The following is a 10,328-nucleotide window of genomic DNA, read 5'->3' as shown; positions in this document are numbered from 1 at the left end:
TGTGTTTATAGCCTTCTGTTAAAGGATTTTGTTCTGTATAAAATATAAATTAAAATTTAGGATGGGTGTTTATTCAGTGGGTTTGTTGTGAATGGTGTGATCTCATGTACTTGTGTGTGTGTTTCTATGTTTAATGTGTAGAACTACAGCAGTGTATTTGTTTGCAATTCAACAGAAACATTTTTTTTTATGATAAACGAAAAACACATTTTACTATGTATTTAAATTTAAATGATTTTAATTGATTTAATAGGTACTGGTGAGATACATTTTCTCTTATCTTACTTTATTCAGAATGTAACTTGTGCAGATTTAATACATTTCATGTGTTCATTTCAGTGTTTTCATGTCACTTTAGCTTCTCATTAAAACTCTGTAACCCAACTTTGTGACAAGTTACTTTCTTTCTATTTACTATTTTCTAGTCATGAAGTTGCGATGCAATGCGTCTGATCTTGCAGTTCAGAACGAACAAAAAAGAAATTAAAGTAGAAAGGCAATCACCGCTTTTTTGGGAAACAAACTTGATTTTCCATGTATTCATTACACACTGATGTATTTATTCTCTTGCAAATGAACTCGGGGCGTACTGTACCTTCTGCCTTTCGCGATCTGAGATAAGCAAAATCCATTTCTATAAAAAGACTTATCGATCGCGAATGTGGTGACATCCAACGTTGACGTTAATAACGCCGTTACTTTAAATACGTGACGTTATCTACTGTACGTGTTTATTTCGTTGGTTTGAAAGCCCTCTTCATACCAAAAACAACTTGAGCGACGGAACTCCCGGTACAGTCGCACTGAAACTTGTCGCATGTGTTGAAGAGATGGCCACGCATCCCGGAGCATCCTGTTCCCACGAGGAATCCGACTCTCTGTAGAAGTGAATGCACTTCCTGGGGCGTTCTCGTCGTTTGCTGTAGTCGGTGTAAAGCCGGCCTTACACTCTTCCGCGTTCACGTCCGAATGGAATTTGAAAATGTCCGACATAATAAAGTTTCCCGCAAAGTTCATAGCGTGACCCCATTAAAGGAAAGTTCGACACGAACAAGTTAGGAACGACTTCAACGCAGAGTTTGTATTTTTTTCCCCTCTGGAATACTTCTTGACCATGGGGTACCGATGTAAATATTTCATTTTCATTAAAAAAACCTCATCCATTCCCTGGCCAAGCGTTGGGATAAATGTCATAATTTATTGCTCGGTGCTTTGAAGACGGATGACTTTTAGTTTCCCCGCGTCTAAATTACTTCTTACCGCTGCTCTGGGGAGCAAATACGAGACGAGGCCATTAGCCCTCATGTTTTCAAACATTTTATTATTTCGGTATTATTGTTACTCCGTCTCTCAAGCGCGGCGCTTTGCGTAGCCTATAGCACCTATTTGTTTCCATTGTTGGATTCTTTTGGCTTGCTCCATTTGATCCATTTAAACAAAGACATTGTCCTCAATCATTAAAATGATGCTTTAAATGGTTTCCGATACATTACACACAATAAATGAGAGCACATTTAAACACTGCGTGTGCGCGTGTGTGTGCGTGCGTGCATGCGTGCGTGTGTGTGCGTGCGTGCGTGTGCGTGTGTGCGTGTGTGTGTGTGTGTGCGTGCGTGCGTGCGTGTGTGTGTGTGTGTGTGTGTGTGCGTGCGTGCGTGCGTGCGTGCGTGTGTGTGTGTGTGTGTGTGCGTGCGTGCGTGCGTGCGTGCGTGGGGAGGGGGTTGGCATCAGGCCTCTAGGTGGCAGCGTTGATCCGCTGTGGCGGGGTGCACTGACACCTGCAGTGACACGGACTCACCACCGGGGGCGCGGCAGGGCGCCGGTCACGTTCCCTGGTGGTTTCCCAGGCACCCCCCCCCCCCCCCCCAAACAAGTCCTCAAATCTGAGGAGTCAATAGTGTTTTATCCCTGTATTACTCTTTTATAATACTGTTTAGACTATAACTCTGCATTTTATTATATTATACAATACCATTATTATTATTATCTATTATTATTTGTAATATTTTCACCATATCATCATACTATACTATGTTATTTCACACTGTACTCCACTTAATACTACTGTATCATAGTTTGGTCATTATAATACGCAGGATTATTAATCCTCTAAATAGTGAATAGTATATACTTAACTTTACTATATACTACTATGCTGGAGTGACTCCATGCAAAATCTGTGGATAGATGTGTACATATTATCCCACTTTTATTTGTTTTATATTACATTTTTTTATCCCTTTCTTGACTTGCATTGTTTTTTTTTTTGCTTTTTGTTGCTGCCGCGACACCTGATCTACCGCCACGGGGTTCAATAAACTTTGATTTTGTCTTATCTTATTCAAAAAGGCACTTTAAATGAATTTATCCGCCACATTCCCGCCTCCCTCTCCCCATCCTCATCACTTCCCGTCTATCCTTCTCCTGGTGCAGAGAGTGATAGAATGACTCTGAGGGGGCTGGAGATGAAATTACACGTTGATATAGAAACCCCAGCGGACACCAACTGGCAACCCGGCAAACAGCAATATTATTATTGCCGTAAACATGAGAACCTCCTGTGGACAGACCGTTTGGCTCTGTTCTCCATCACCTCCCAGGGCAGAACCCGTGGGTGGGAAGACGACCATCCCCTGCCTTCCCAAATGAATGAATGAATTAAATTCCTTTAACTGCCAGCTGAAAATACACCCTTTTCAATTGAGCTTTTTGTGATTTTATGTATTTGTTATTTATTATCATCCTTTTAGTGAAGCACTTTGAGTTGCATGTTCTGTATGAATTGTGCTATACGAATGTAGTTTATTGTTATTATTATTATTATTATTATTATTATTATTATTATTATTATAGCTTATCCCCCTTGCAACTGCAAAGTCAAAAATTGTTGAAAGATCCCGTCTCAACTTACTGCCGCGGTGGTTCTGAGGGTATTGAATGCAGAGCATCAAATCAGTGAGCCCCACAGATATACGATTATTTTGGATTCCTCTGAAGTGTCAAGCGGCTTTTACACCGAGTCCAAAAACGCATCCGACAGTCGAATCCTCCCCCTAGTGGCCGTCGGATGAACTGCGTCCTGGTGTCGCATCTCAAAAAATGTCTGGGAGAACTATAGTTGTTTGCAAAGTGCGAAAGAAAAAAAAAAAAAAAAGGAATCTTTCAACCAAACTTTAACATATCGAATATTTATTGTTAATGGCTGTAAATTGCAATATTAAAAAGTGTGCCCGCTTGAACGCTGACTGTATTTGTCATCATAGTCATGATACATACTGTACCCCACACATAATGTGTGTGCATGAAACACACACTCATCATCTCATATATCATGTATGTGCCTCCCACACTCCATCATTGTTTTTACAGCTCAAGGCACATGACACCAACGTTCCCGCTGGAACCACAGAGATACATGTGCACTACAGAGTGCACATGTATCTCATGGTAAGTTTATTATTAAATGAGGTAGATGAGTGAATAAAATCTGGGAAAAAAAAGTCATGTTGAATTTTGATACCGTTACTGAATGTAGAACTGTCACTATCTTGCAGGGGCCAAAACACAAATCTCCGGCAGTTATCATAACACCTTCTGCATGAATGGCTTTGTGAGGACACAGAAGTCCCGCCCTCTTGAACACACACACACACACACACACTAGCGCACACGCACGCGCACACGCACGCGCACACACTGATCGTATAGAGGGAAAAAGTCCATTCTGGGCCAGATTCTGCTTCTCAGACCTGAGCATCCTGAGCAGAATGAGGATTCAGCCTCTTTACTAAGGAGGGGGTCACACAGGCTGTCTGAGGCGACGGACCTGTTAGTGTTCGTCAGTCACGCCGCCACGCCGCCTGGCCGCCACGCCGCCACGCCGCCACGCCACCATGCCAGCGTCCTCTGAGATCAGCGCTGCGATGATGGGAGTTGCCCCCCCCTGACGGCAGCGGAAGCCACGGCGGCGGAAGGTTGCACCGAGCAGTGAAATATGGAGCCTGTCACAGGGAGGAGAGGCTGAGAGGCCGTCACTCCCCGTGGGTGACTTCATCATCGGGCCTCCCCGGGGGGCTGCGGGTGGAGGGGTGGAGTGGTGGGGGGAGGTAGTGGGTAGATAAGTAGATAGATATATAGATTGATAGACAGATAGACAGACAGATAGTCAGGAATTGGGAAAATACAATAAAACAATAAAGACAAAGGTAAAATAAACAATCAACAGCCGGTTGCCATTAGGAAGCGGCGCAGCTTCCTGTTTCTAGCGTCTTACCACAGAGCTGACCAAAAGAGCCGATTTGACCTCACCAGCCCACCGCCTTTTCCGCAGTCTGCGGACTGTTACCTCAGATACATGTAAATATACAGTACACTGTATGAATTCACAGCATATCTACGGAGGTGGACAGGAGGAGCCATGACTAGAACAAACGAGGCTCCGGCTGCTGCCGCATGTGAACCCGGCACCTGTTCGCCGCCCTTCGTCGCCTGTTCCATTCTCCCCGTGCAAAGCCAGCCTCCTCCTATTGCCTTTTCCCCACGCGCAAATGAGGAATTTTCCATCTCTTTATTCATTTAATTAAGTCACCACCCCCTCTCCACCCCGGAACCGGAGCCGGGGCACTAAGATGAATTGCCCCGTGGCTCTGACACTGTGCCACGAATCTCCAGCTCCAGTCGGCTTTTTTCTTTCTTTCCTTTTTTTTTTTTTTTTTTTTTTTGGCAACATCTACTCCACTCACGGACCGGTCAATCTGCCTCTCCCCTTTCCCCGGATTCAATTATCTCCGCGCGGACCTGCCAAAGTAGGCAATTGCGGTCTCAAGTCATGTCTTTGGGGGTTGTTTTATCGTAAGTGCGCCGGTGGAATTAGGCGGCGGTGCTCTTTTTGCGCCGGCTCCTTTTCCCCATCCTCCATCTCGCCAGAAGTCGGACGACTGAAGGGAGCGGGCTGGGGGGGGGGGGGGGGAGGACCTCTCCGTCTTGTAGGGGGCATCACTGGGCGCTGATACCCGTGTCAGAGTGAATAATATATCAGAGAATTTTTTATCCATGGAATTAAGATGTCTCGCCGGAACACAGCGATCCTCGGAAAATGGACAAAAACCCTCTGAAACATTGTAGGTAAGGACACCTTCCTGGGGTTAAACTGGGAACTAAGCAATAGAACGGCTTAAGGGTTAGATATGTGTTCTAAAACACAAATAGTTATCCTCTGCTATATCGGCATTAAAGCTTTGTAAAACATTTAAGAAGGGCTAAAAAGTCATTTGTTAACCTTTGAACCCGCGCGTGTTGAACACAAAGCCCCGCCTGAACCAAACTCACCGCCGGCAGCGTCCTTTTACACCCGCTGTGCTGCATATTCATTAGGCTCTAGTGCTCCATATTCATTTGCCGTTCTCATGTTATTCTCTGTCCTGTAGCGCTTTGCTTTGGTGTGTTGGTGGTTTTCAGCCATTTGCGCTCAACACAAAAATGCGAAGAAAAAGTACAGGAGCCGGTCCCGGCCGGAGCAGTTGCTAGGAGACTTCAAAATCTATTGCAGCCACAAAATTGCCCAAAATTAAAGAATAGGGCTGCTATTTTTCAACCCAGGCCTTATTAAAATGTTGGTTCCCATCATTTATAAGTGGTGATAGAACATGCTGAAGCCTGAGCTTTACTCAATTACTGACTTTACTACTGAGAAATGCAAAATGCAATACGATTTGCAATTGTCGCGGTACATCCAAAGTGTAAGGAAATGAAGCGTCACAACGGTCTGTTTCTAGCCTCCTACATTCGCCCGGGTGTGGCCAAAAGTGTTGATTTGCAGTAGTGCGAAGGAGTAAATCAACGCAATCTCATCAATCTCGGTAAATATGCTTCCTTTTTTTAAAATGTAATTTGTATTCATGTTTCTTTTTATGTATTAATGCTGTCATTTACCTTATCTCTGTTACTCATTAAATAACAGGAAAACCAAGCGAAGATGATAAATATTGAAGTGGGAATGGTTGTGCAGCTTTTTAAATCATACAGTATATTATGCTTGTTCCAACCTGTGAGGAGCGCAGAGCCTTTTCAGCCCCCACCAGTCGAGTAAGAATTTATAGAAATTAAAAAACAAAAAACAAAAAAAAAAAAACACAGAGGCATGTTTCTGCAAAGAACTGAGTCATAGACCTTGGATCAGGGTCACAGTGTTTCCATTCACCAGAGGAGGGACGGACATTCCTCCATTCCACACCCTGCGCGGAGAAGCCAAAGCCAACACGCACTACAATAACACATTATAGTTTCATATCTCACAATCCCTCACTTCTTCTACAAACACACACACACACACACGCACACGCACACGCACACACACACACACACACACACACACACACACACACACACACACACACACACACACACACACACACACACACACACACACACACACACCACGCCGTGCTGTGACATTGAGTCTCAGCAGCGGTGTGAGTGGGCTGAACAAACAGCTGGCAGGAAGTCCCGGCAGGGGTCAGGGCCGCGTGGTGACAAGACGAACACGGAGATGTGAACCAAGTCTCCAAACAACAGGAAATATGGATCTGCATCGATATGGAAGAGGAAAAGTGTAGCCGAGATAAAATGACTTCACATTTGGGAATCTGCCGGGAACGGAACAGTAACACGGAACGATGCAGCGATGTTCAAGAAACAACATGAATTGGCATTTATTACGTTTATATTATTTTTCAAAGGAAATATAAAGGAACATTATGTTGGTTAAATCGACCTCAAGATCTGGGATTCTTGATTTCCAATTGTCTGGTTTAAGACGGTTTAAGATGGGACATATGCACTGTTTAATATGTATATTGAATCAAAAATTATGCTTTTAAAATTGCATTCCACGTTATTAAAACAGGCAAACACTTAAACACAAACATTACAATTTCTTTCTTCCAAATTTCTTGCCATTGCATCCAATAAAAAATTAATCTGAAAATTGAGTTCAAATACCCCACCTTTAATTTCACTGCATATATGTATGACCGTATGTATGTGACAAATAACCTCTTGAATCTTGAATCGATGCCTGTCTTAAATATATATCGTAAACCACTTACATTACACTATAATAACTCCATCCACCAGCACCACCAGCCAAACACAGGAATAAATAAACAATAAACTACAAGAGACTGAGAAAACAACACAACCAGGTCTCTTCCTGTGTGTGTGTGTGTGTGTGTGTGTGTGTATCGGGGGTTTGCTTTAATGAGGTGATTACAACAAAGCTCTGTGGAATACTCGATTATCATTGGTCAATAGCGACCAATCAGCGGTCAGTTATTGCTTGATAATGACCACTGATCTGTGAATAATGACTGTCGCCATGGGCAACCACTTTTCCCCATGGTTAACATATAACAGATGGAAATGTATCATTATGAAATAAAAGCCCCCTGAAATAAATAAATGGAGTCTTTTGAAAAACACCCTTTTTAAATAAAAAAGGATTTATTAATTTATTAAACTATATTCACTTTTTACATATTTACATTTATTTATATATTTATTGCCACATTTATTTATTTCATCGACCTATTTATCTTTCATAGGCATATTTATTTATTTACATATTTATTCATTCAATTCAGTTTCAATTTCAAGTTCAATTTAATATTGATTCAAATTGTATTCCACAGCGAGCCTCTTGTCGTTTTAGTCGTCTTCCAGTTAAGACTGTGGTTCTGTCTGCTCACATGAGGGAACGTGGAGATGTAACTGCACCTCACTTTTGTGGATGTTTTTCTCAAGACCTGCCGCAGTGCGTATTTGTAAAACCTATAGCATTTTCATGTAGAATTTAAATACGTATTGACAGAGAAGTCAGACGTATTTGGAAACCGCTCTGTAATTTTATGGTGGTAATTTTATTGCCACAAAATAAAAAATACTTGTTTGTGGATCATGGTACACGTTTGTGGATTGTCTTCTGTTGGTAACAGATATTAAAGTCCAATAAAAAACGTCCATATAAATGTAAAATGTAATAAATAGCGTAATAGTCTAATAGACTAATAATAATAGTCATAAATGGGGTGAAATGCAAATAGTTTGCTTTGGTGTTGCACTGTAAGCTATGTTGCTGTGGACTATTTTTTTTTTAGCTCTAATTCTAGGCATACGATAAAGTCAGAAAATCATTTCAAATCAATATTCTGTCTCAATGTTTTCGTTGATTTAGAAAGTAACCGCGTGATAAGCACGATAATGTGCAGCCAGCAGGTAGTTACCGCTAAACAACCCCCTTCACGCTGATACAAATGCCCTCAAGGGCTATTGTTGGATAAAGACCGTCTGGCAGTAGGTGGTCCCTCACCGGGAGGCCCCCATGTACTCCCTCCGCTGGCCCTTCGCAGCAGAGGTCTCTAAAGCTGCTTTTCCACCGCCTGGTACACAAAGAGTAAAGCAGGGAAAACGACCCGTCGTGGTTGCCGCTGGCGACGACAGAAACCCTCATCCATCCCAAAGAAAACCTTGAGTTTCACAGTTTGAACAAGGGAAGCACTTTCCTCTCGGACTGATGAGACTTTGAAAGGTCCTGTTGTGCAATCAGTCGACTTCAGCCCCTTTGGTGTGAATGTTTTTAGTGTGTGTGCGTGCATGTGTGTGTGTGTGTGTGTGTGTGTTTGTGTGTGTATGTGTGTGTATGTGTGTGTATGCGTGTGTATGTGTGTGTGTGCGCGTGTGTGTGTGTGCGTGTTTGTGTGTGTGTGAGTGTGCGTGTGTGAGTGTATGTGTGCGTGCGTGCGTGTGCATGTTTCTGTGTGTGTGTTTGCACGTGTGTGCATTCGTGTGTGAGTGTGCCTGCGTGTATGTGTGTGTGTGTATGTCTGTGTGTGTATGTGTGTGTGTGTGTGTGTGTGTGTACGTACGTGCGTGCTTGTGTGCGAGTAAGCGTGTGTGTGTTTGTGTGTGTGTGTGCGTGTGTGCGTGCGTGCGTGCGTGCGTGTGTGTGTGTGTGTGTGTGTGGGGATTTGACTCTTCAAATGGAAGGAAAGTCACCTTGAAGTCTTTACGGGAACAGCTTTCCTTGGAATTTCTGTACTGCCCGTGACTCAATAGTTTACGTTTCGCACATCATCTCTACTTCTACAGCGTCATCATATTTAAATAATGATAATCTTGGTTGTCATGGATTATATTGTTCATCGTTTCCAAATCGAGCCTGTCACGGTCACTAAATGTCCAGAGTGGCTACCAGCGGACACTGAACCACTCAGAGGACTCAACTGTTTACATAAAGGGTTACAGCATTATTGCTCTTTCTCTATTAATAGATTGAAGATACACAATGCAGTTCAAAACACTGCGCATTTGAATGCTTTTTATAAAAAGCACACTCTCTGCATCTCTAATGCATCTCTTTAGTTCCATTGTGCTCTTGTATATACACTGGATTTTATCATATGGAGTCTGACCACGATGCATGCAGTCGAGCATAAACTTATTACATCAGGACGTTGCATTTATTCCAATACAGGAAACGCACTTCGATTCATCTTTCATAACTCTGTTGTAAATGTTTCCCATGAGTAAACACAACACGGTGAGTTCCATCTGCGTCCGTTTGGATGAACAACACATGCAAGGAGCGAGCATTTACAGCTCAAAATCCAGGACTTTCAATGTTCACATCCGAAAAGTCTGAGGTGGAAAACTCCAGATCCTGGAAGGGGGGAGCACCTGTTCCCATGTTTTTGCTCAGACCCTGCACTGATCCTTCCGGTTCCATTCATTTCTTGGACCTGGGTTGACGCTCGTCAGCTAAAGCCACATGGTTGACTCCAAATCTCGGAGTGAAGTTTCGTTTTCCGGATCCAGATTTTCCGCCTCTGTACGTCACTCTTTAAAAGGCATCTCGTCCTCAGTTGCATGTTACGCAAACTGTGTACAGTACTACAGACCGTGTTGAATAAAATCTATTTTTAGTTTCAGTAACAAGGTGGGGTCTTAGATCATGAGGCGAAAGTGCACAACAACAAAGATCTCCAAATCGAACGTGACTCTAATTGGATCATCTTCCGTTTGGGGGAAAAAAAAAAAAAAAAAAAAAAAAAGACCCAGGGCCAATTCCACGTTGAGACGTCTCATTACGGGAACTTTTTGAAACCGACCGCATGACCAACCGAGCTGCATCGTTCGGGGCGCTCAGCGTCTCAAAGTCAGAGACCAGGAATCGAACCTCGGAGTCGGATCTTCCCTTTGATTTTTTTCTCCTCTCCTCATAAAATTCGTTTTCTTATATGCATTTTTATTTTCTACGTTCTGCTTTTTGAAAA

Source organism: Zeus faber, assembly GCF_960531495.2.
Source record: "Zeus faber genome assembly, chromosome: 3".
Lineage (NCBI taxonomy): Eukaryota > Metazoa > Chordata > Actinopteri > Zeiformes > Zeidae > Zeus > Zeus faber.
Note: the sequence above shows the minus strand (reverse complement) of the source record.